Source organism: Littorina saxatilis, linkage group LG7 (assembly GCF_037325665.1).
Source record: "Littorina saxatilis isolate snail1 linkage group LG7, US_GU_Lsax_2.0, whole genome shotgun sequence".
In the NCBI taxonomy this organism is placed as follows: Eukaryota; Metazoa; Mollusca; class Gastropoda; order Littorinimorpha; family Littorinidae; genus Littorina; species Littorina saxatilis.
Window position 1 is genome coordinate 55,633,633 of NC_090251.1, and position 9,684 is coordinate 55,643,316.

The following is a 9,684-nucleotide window of genomic DNA, read 5'->3' on the forward strand; positions in this document are numbered from 1 at the left end:
TCTGGCCAGGCTTCCTTCCCGTGGGAAAGGTTTGACATACCATCTGACATCTGGCCAGGCTTCCTTCCCGTGGGAAAGGTTTGACATACCATCTGACATCTGGCCAGGCTTCCTTGCCGTGGGAAAGGTTTGACATACCATCTCACATCTGGCCAGGCTTCCTTCCATGAGGGCCCCAAAGGGTTTAAAATCGTGATCGTGATTGGCGTTTCAGTTTTGACCTTTCTGTGACCGTGATTGCCGAAATTTCCATTTCTGTGATCGTGATGGGACTTTGCCCGTGATCCGTGATGACAAAAAAATCAAGTCTCGTGATCGTGATCGTCATTTGTTTTAGTGATCGTGATGGGCATTATTGCAAAGCATTTTATTTTCAACGTACATTTTTCACAGCTGTATCACTCTAAGATCCTCTATTCGTCAAGGTGTTTGTGATCGTGAAAACAAAAATCAAGGTAACTGTGATCGTGAAAGCTAAAATTTCCCTTCCCGTGATCGTGATGATACCCCCCCCCTTTGGGGCCCTCTTCCATGCAGTAAGATCATTCCTCAGTTGCTAAGACACATACCAACAATCAAATTCCTGAGTAATTCCTGTGCAGATAAGGTTTTTAAAATGAATTAATGTTGCTGGTTTAGCCAAGTGTAAGTTAAGAAATGAATTAATGTTGCTGGTTTAGCCAAGTGTAAGTTAAGAAATGAATTGATATAAACATGCTGACCCTGAAAGACAGCACCCTGGCTGTGGATTGTTGGTATGAGTCTAAGTAGAAGTATGCTTGTATTCCATGACAAAGCCTGGCCCAATCAAACTTGGCGGGCCGAGTCTTCTTCTTCTTCTTCTTCTTCAGCGTTCCAGAATTGTCTGGTTACGTGTGAGCTCGTTTGCCCATTTGGGTTCCCCACACTATACTCTGAGAGCATAGTCAGCTTCACTCCGCTTTCGTTGAGTAGGCATGCTAGGTATTTTCGTGTTTCCATAACCCACCGAACTCTGACATGGATTACAGGATCTTTTTCCGTGCGCACTTGGTCTTGTGCTTGCGTGTACACACGAAGGGGGTTAAGTCACTAGCAGGTCTGCACATAAGTTGACCTGGGAGATCAGACAAATCTCCACTCTTAACCCACCAGGCGGCAGCGACCGGGATTCGAACTCACGACCTCACGACCTCCCGATTAGGAGGCCGACGTCTTAACACCACGCCACTGCGCCCGTCTGCGGGCCGAGCCATTTACATTGGAAGGGCTGTGCCTATCCACGCACGTTTCAGTTGTAGTCGAGGAAAATAATATTTTGGAAGGTTGACCCCATGATGGTAGAGAGAAATACCTGTGAAATGTCTCACATTTTAGATGATTTTTATACCACACTAAACTCTCTTCAGAAACCTAGGCACGATATGAGTGTACTGGTCGAATGAAAATCAGTTGTTGTGCGTTAGTTTGCTTTTTGTTGTAATGGATTTTGAAGATGCGACATAAAACCTGAGAAAAACTTGTTTTTGTTTTTTGTTAGTTTTTGTCGAACAAAATAAACTAACTTCTTTCAATTTGAATCGTGTATTTTTGCTGTAAATCGTCAAATACAATACGCACGACAATTTGCTGTTATGAAACATTGTTTTCTGGTATTCGCTTGTACAACCATTATGTTGAAAATAATATTATATTATATGATTATGCTTCGCATATTTTGTTATTTTTAATGTTTATGTCATCTTTTGTTGTACGATTTAACAATACTTCAGAAGATTAACTCACAAGGAATTGATCAACATGTTCAACATGATCAACATGATCAACATGATCAACATGATCAACATGATCAACATGTTCAACATGATCAACATGATCAACATGTTCAACATGATCAACATGTTCAACATGATCAACATGATCAACATGTTCAACATGATCAACATGTTCAACATGATCAACATGATCAACATGTTCAACATGTTCAACATGATCAACATGTTCAACATGATCAACATGATCAACATGATCAACATGTTCAACATGATCAACATGTTCAACATGATCAACATGATCAACATGATCAACATGATCAACATGATCAACATGTTCAACATGATCAACATGATCAACATGTTCAACATGATCAACATGATCAACATGATCAACATGTTCAACATGATCAACATGATCAACATGTTCAACATGATCAACATGATCAACATGTTCAACATGATCAACATGTTCAACATGATCAACATGATCAACATGTTCAACATGATCAACATGATCAACATGTTCAACATGATCAACATGATCAACATGTTCAACATGATCAACATGATCAACATGATCAACATGTTCAACATGATCAACATGTTCAACATGATCAACATGATCAACATGTTCAACATGATCAACATGATCAACATGTTCAACATGATCAACATGTTCAACATGATCAACATGATCAACATGTTCAACATGATCAACATGATCAACATGATCAACATGTTCAACATGATCAACATGTTCAACATGATCAACATGATCAACATGATCAACATGATCAACATGTTCAACATGTTCAACATGTTCAACATGATCAACATGATCAACATGTTCTTCAGTTCTTTTCTTGCTCTGGTTTTTTTTCCGATTGTTTGTCTCGTCTACTTTCTCTTGTGAGTTTTCTTTGTTTGTTGATGTGCGTTTGTTCGTTTGGTTGTCTGCTTACTTGTTTGAGAATACGTAGAGCATATTCAGTACGAAATCCACAAACGTTACAAAGATAACTGTGAAATATTGATAATACTTCATCAATGATTGTAGCATCAGTGTTGATAAGTTTGAAAGACAGACTGTTATTTCTTACTTTCTTTTCATTCTGTATAAACCGTGCGATCGCATTGGCCATTTTTTTAAACACTCAAATGAGTTGTGTAATACTACTGTGTTTTTCTGGTTTCTTTCGATCATTTCGCATGAGTTGCTAAATTAGCATTTGAAAAAAAGGCATACCAAAATTATGAATGTGTGCTAATACCAGTACATGACATGATCATGTACGTTTTGCCTTTTCTTATGCTGTCATTTTTGATGCTGGTTAGGGGCTCCGCTCACATATGTAACTTCAGCAGGACCGACGACGCACTGCAGATTATCCCAGCCCGCTACACGTTGCATGAAAGAGGCCAAGTACTCGTCATAATCCCTATCGCGGCATAAATAATAGGCAGTGCGTCGTCTGTGCCGCTGAAACTGCGCAGGTATATTCTGCCCATGACCTTTGCCGTCTTGTGTCAGATACGCAGTTTGGAGTATTGACAAGAAACCAGATCATGCTTTGTGTTAAAGCAATCGCACTACATTCCAGGGTGTGTTATAGTGTGTAGTAACACAGCTGCTTACGGCAAAAACAAAAAAGCGGCGTATGTATAGGCAAATTCTAAGTCATTCCGTCATGTACTCAGCAATGACGTCACTTGCTGGGCCTGTGCCTAGTTTCTATGTTTTGTGTTGTAGGATGAAGCAAAACAACTACTTATATCACGCTTCAAATCTGACATAACAGTACTTCGTGACCCAGGAATGTAAGTGTTGTAGCTCTTCGCGATTTTCTTTTTATTCCTTCTTATATTTGGAATGTCACTTAAATTGTTATATTTATAATCCAAAACTAGTAGAGAATGAAAGTAATAGTTCAAATCATTATTGACTCTTGAAACAATTCTATTGAATAAATCACAACTTTATGTGTATGTCCGTCACGTATGGATCGTATTGCGCAAAGTCAGCGTAGCCTTTATTATTTCTGAAATCCAAACATTTAACATTAAACGATCGTTTGCACCATTGTGTAAATCGACAGTCTTTTAAGTTGAGTGAAGGAATCATTCTACTTGGACAAATATCCCAAAGTACAGCCTGGATGGGTTTTTTGGTGTGCAGAATTGGTAATATTCATTTTTGTGATTTCATCCGTGTCAGTCTGCAATATTGATTGAGTAAAAAGAAACAAATCTTACTCCAGGCTTTGACATAATCTGAGAGCACCCTCACAAATCTACATCTTGTTTAGAGCTGGGATGTTCTGCTGAATACATTTCGTAACTAACACCCCTGTCTACAAGGGAAAAAAGGTAGCAATCATTTTCAACAACTGTATTTACTATGCACTGAAAACGAAACATGCCAATAGTTATTTGGCTCAGGATCTCTCGGAAACTCGTGATTAGATTATAACCTGAAAGTTCTGAAACAAACTCTGGATATAGTGTTGAATATATGTTACAATTGGTTGTGAATAATTTGAGTTTGTTTGCACAGTTATATAGAAATAATGTTGTTAATTGCAACAAAGGAGACTTGGAATACCTACCTACTTTCTGTTGATTTCTTACTTTGTACAGAAAGATCTAATGTGCCTGGTTTCCATTTTCATTGCTTTACTTTGTATGCAATTCTTCAACTGCGGTTAAACGTTCTTTATGATATTGCCTTTATTGCATTTTTACTAATTATTGTGCTTATGTGAATGAATAATCTTTTTTTTTTTTAAACAGCTTTTAAGTTTGTATTTGCTAGCACACACAAAATACAAAGGAGAAATAATTAAAGACTGAGGAGCCTTGTCGTTTATTTTTATTTGCTTTGCCTCTAAGTCGTCTCTCTCTCTCTCTCTCTCTCTCTCTCTCTCTCTCTCTCTCTCTTTATCTCTCTCTCTGTCTGTCTCTGTCTCTCTCTCTCTATCTGCTAGGCACAAAGACATAGACACTCTGATAGTCACAAACACAGACACCCACAAACGTACGCACGTATGCACAACACACCCACACACATACTCACACACACACAAACACACACACACACAAACACACTCTCACTCACACACACACACACACACACACACACACAAAACCCATTAAAGAAACCATTGATGGGTTAAAGACAAACAAATTAGAGGTTGAAGAGATCATAAATCACTTTGATAAATATGATATTATTTGCATACAAGAAATGCATGAAGATAGAGAAAATGTAAAGAACATCCACATTCCCAATTTTGCCCCTGGTATTCATTACACCAGGCCAAAACGGAAAAAATCAATGAGTTCATCAGGAGGGATTTCTGTATTTATCAAGGAACATCTGAGACAACAAGTTTGTATTTTACCAAGAAGCAATTCTGATATGGTTTGGATCAAAATGGGAGGTATTAACAATAATGACATATTCATCGGATGTGTGTATATTCCCCCAGTGACATCCTCATTTGGAAGAGACAAAGTTTGAAGATTTGGGACAGCCTTGAGGAAAATATTGAAGAACTTGCTACAAGAGGTGACATTATTTTATGTGGTGATTTTAATGCAAGAACGGCTAGGATTTCTGATTATATTGAAATGGATGATGATGATGATGATGATGATCATTCAGATCACCTTCCAAACAACTATAGTTTTGAGGATCTTCATAACCGAAACTCCATGGATAAATTAGTACAAAAATCTGGAAGAAGACTGATATCCATATGTATTGATAATAATATGTACATTTTGAATGGGAGAACACTAGGTGACCTTGATGGTCGATTTACATGTTACAATCACAACGGTAGTAGTGTGGTGGATTATTTCATATGTTCTAAAGCATTAAAACAAGACGTTTTAAGCATGACAGTTCACCCACTCTCACAATATTCAGATCATTGTCCAATAGAGTTGAATATTGTTGCATCTCCCTTTCATAAAAAAACGAAGAAATATTGTTCACCCGATAATTCAAGTTTTAAAACATCACATGAGAATAGTGGTAAAAAAATGAATATAAGTGGGATAATCTATCAGAAGAAAAATTCAAAAAAGCAATTACAATGCCATGGATACAAGACCAACTTCTTCAAATTGAAAATCAAGTGAACAGCTACTTTCAAGATAATACAACGACTTCTGTGGATAAGGTAAATGAGATAGTGAATGAATTTACAGATATAATGAGCTCAGTTGCCAATATCAGCCTGAGTAAGAAAAATAAACAAAATAAACGTAAGAAAAAGGAAAACAAGAAATGATTTGACATGGACTGTTACAGACAAAAAAAAGAAATTAAATCAATATTAAATGCATTAAATAGACAACCATATAACCAATATATTCGAGAAAAATATTTTGCCAAACGTAAAATATATAACAGGTGTATAAAAGAAAAGAAACGCAAATATACAAATATTTTGGTAAATAAATTAAATGACGATCTCAATAAGGACCCATCTACAGCATGGAGAACCTTAAAGGAATTACAAACGATGGGTGAGCGAATTACACATAAACATCATATAAGTACTTCAAAGTGGATTTCTCATCTTGAAAATATTATTGGGAAGGACATTGAAGTAAAAGAGGAACAAAGGAAAAAAAAAGATGAATTAGATAACATAGGACAATGTTATCATGTTGGTTCATCAGTTATGGATAGAATAATTTCAGATAAAGAAGTTAAAGAAGCGTGTTTGCATCAAAAGAACAAAAAGTCCCCGGGAAAAGATGGAATAACTAATGAGATGATAAAAACGAGTCTGCCAAAGACAATGATAATTATCAAAAATATATTCAATATGATATTTTCAACAGGCATATATCCAGATAATTGGAAGAATGGTATAAATATTCCATTGTATAAAAACGGTAATCCATTAGATGTTAATAACTATCGTGGAATAACACTAACAAGTACATTAGGAAAAATATTTAGTACAATCATAAACACAAGAATTAACTTGTATCTAGATAACGAAAATATATTAATCAAAGCACAAGCTGGTTTCAGAAAAAAATGCAGAACAACGGATCAAATATTTATTATTAAAAAGATTATTGATCAAGCTTTGAATGTTAAAAATGGTAGACTCTATGGATGTTTTGTTGATTTTCAAAAGGCATTTGATAATGTTTGGCACGATGCATTACTTACAAAATTATTCCGAACCGGAATTACAGGAAAATGTTATAACATAATCAAAGATATGTATACAAATGCTTCGATTTGTGCAAAATCAGAGGATAGATACAGTAGAGAAGTTATGATTAAAAAAGGAGTGCATCAGGGCAGCACATTAAGCCCAACTTTGTTTAATATATTCATCAACGATATTACTCAAAATTTGCTGGATAATGATTCTCCAAAAATTGAGGCTTTTTCGACGTATCGAATCCCATGTTTATTATATGCAGATGATTTAGTTGTTTTTTCAGTTTCAAAGAAAGGACTACAAAGGAAACTTGATCATCTTAATGAATACTGCAATAAATGGGGAATGAAAATAAATAGAACTAAAACGAAAGTAGTGGTTTTTTCTAAAGTGAACCCTAAGGTGCACATTTCCTTTCGTTTTGGAGAGGATATTATAGAAACGGCTGAAGAGTATAAATATTTGGGAGTAATTTTACACAAGCGTGGACATTTTATTAGAGCTCAAGATCATTTGAGTAAACAAGCAAACAAAGCGCTTCATACACTTCGTCGAACATTTAGAAAGACTGATATTAATTTCGATATTATATCACAACTTTATGATAGTTTGATTATGCCAATATCAACATACGCAGCAGAAATGTGGTTCCCACATAGGTTGAAGGGAAAGAAAGAACTGGATCTCAACGATTTATTTAAGGAATGTCTGTCTAATAAATTCAGTCATGAAATGTTACATTCGAAGTTTTGTAAACAGTTTCTTGGTGTACATAAAAAGGCTATGGTATTGCCAGTGTTAGGCGAATTAGGAAGATATCCAATTACCTTAAAGATAATTTGTCAGGTCATTTCTTACTGGATACACATATTAGAACGCCCAAAAACATCTCACTTAAGTATGTTATATGACCACATGTATAATGTTGCACATGATAACAACCCATGGATATCGTTTGTGAAACAAATACTACACACTTTAGGATTAGATCACGTTTGGAAAAATCAGTTTACCTTTAGTGGAAAAAGATTGAAACATGTTATATTGCAGAAGTTAGAAGGAAAATATATGCAATTTTGGACAGAAAAAGTAAACAGTTCTTTCAAATTAGAATTTTACAGGATTGTAACAAAGGAATATGAAACTGCTTCATACTTAACCAATGATATTGATTTTAAATACAAACAGGCATTGTGTAAACTTAGAATAAGTGCACATGACTTGAAGATTGAAAAAGGCAGATATGACAATACGCCAAAAGAAAACAGATTATGTCAACGTTGTGGAGTAATAGAAAATGAATTACATATGCTAGATACATGTATTGAATATAAACATTTTAGAGAACAATTAATGAAACAGGTCAATAAAAGTATACCTGTTTATACTGTCAACTGTTGTTGGAAGACAATCTACAATTCATGTTGGGGAAGTTCGTATACAATTGTTTTCTTAAAAAAACATAATGATTTATGTTGTTGTTTATGTACATGTATGTGTCTTATAAACCTAAATGGTTTCATGACAATAAACTATATTCTTTCTTTCTTTCTTTCACACATACACTCTCACACACACTCTCTCTCTCACACACACACTCTCTCTCTCGCACACACATACACACACTCTCTCTCTCTCTCTCACACACACACATACACTATCTCTCTCTCTCACACACACACACACACACACACACTCTCTCTCTCTCACACACACACACTCACTCTCTCTCTCTCTCTCACACACACACACTCTCTCTCTCTCTCTCACACACACAAATACACATACACACACACACACATGACATGACAGCAGCTCAGAGATACAACTAGTGTTAGCCAACTCGTAGCGATAGCACGACCACAAGAGGTTGGAAAACACACAGGCAAAGTGACTTCATGTTTTTCTGTAGGCCTATATAGTCAGCTGTTTTACTTACCAGGCAAATGTTTTCTATTTCAAACAGCGGTTTGTTTTTATCTCTGTATACACGGCGTGTGTGTGTGTGTGTGTGTGTGTGTGTGTGTGTGTTTGTTTGTGTGTGTGTATATATATGCGTGTGTGTTTGTCTGCATGTGTGCGTACGTGTGTGTTTGTGTGTGTATGCATGCATGTGTGTGTGTGTGTGTGTGTGTGTGTGTGTGTGTGTGTGTGTGTGTGTGTGTGTGTTCGGCGTGCTTATATCCACGTCCTAGTGTTTGTGTGCTTGTATATAAAAAAAACCCGAGTCTATTAGCAGTGATGGCAAGATAAGTATGAAATGTAGTGCAAGGAAATACTGGATTGGTAACAGCTTTGGCTAGTTCAGTCAAGTGTTATTTGTCACCTGGATCATTTCCTGCACACACACACACACACACTCTCTCTCTCTCACACACACGCACACTGACACACACACACACTCTCTCCCCCACAGGCGCACACACACTCACACACACACGCATAGGGCCTACACACAGACACGCATACACTGACACACATCCACACACACAAGCGCGCGCACCCCCCCCCAACCCACACTCACTCTTTAGATATCAACACAGTGTATTTCATGTATAGGGTGTTTCTGCTGAAAACAAACGCTCACTGTTGGTACGTACGTGTATACTATGAGATAACCAAACACAAGATAAATCCTGTTCCTCTTCCAGAAGGCGGTAGCATGTCCCATGTGGCAGCTATTAAAACTCTCCTACATCAATCAGTTTGCCTGTCATGCGGCATACATCCTATCA

At 36.6% G+C, this 9,684-nt stretch overlaps 1 protein-coding gene across 1 annotated transcript in view; it reads left to right on the forward strand.

Annotated features, from left to right (window-relative positions):
• LOC138971847 (uncharacterized) overlaps positions 1–1,683 on the forward strand; it is a gene marked incomplete at its 5' end in the record, with an annotated part of 39,096 nt that extends 37,413 nt beyond the window's left edge. Inside the window, 1 exon segment of the mRNA XM_070344678.1 lies at positions 1–1,683. This exon segment is cut by the window's left edge and continues 5,634 nt beyond it.
• Between the last annotated feature and the right edge of the window lie 8,001 nt (positions 1,684–9,684).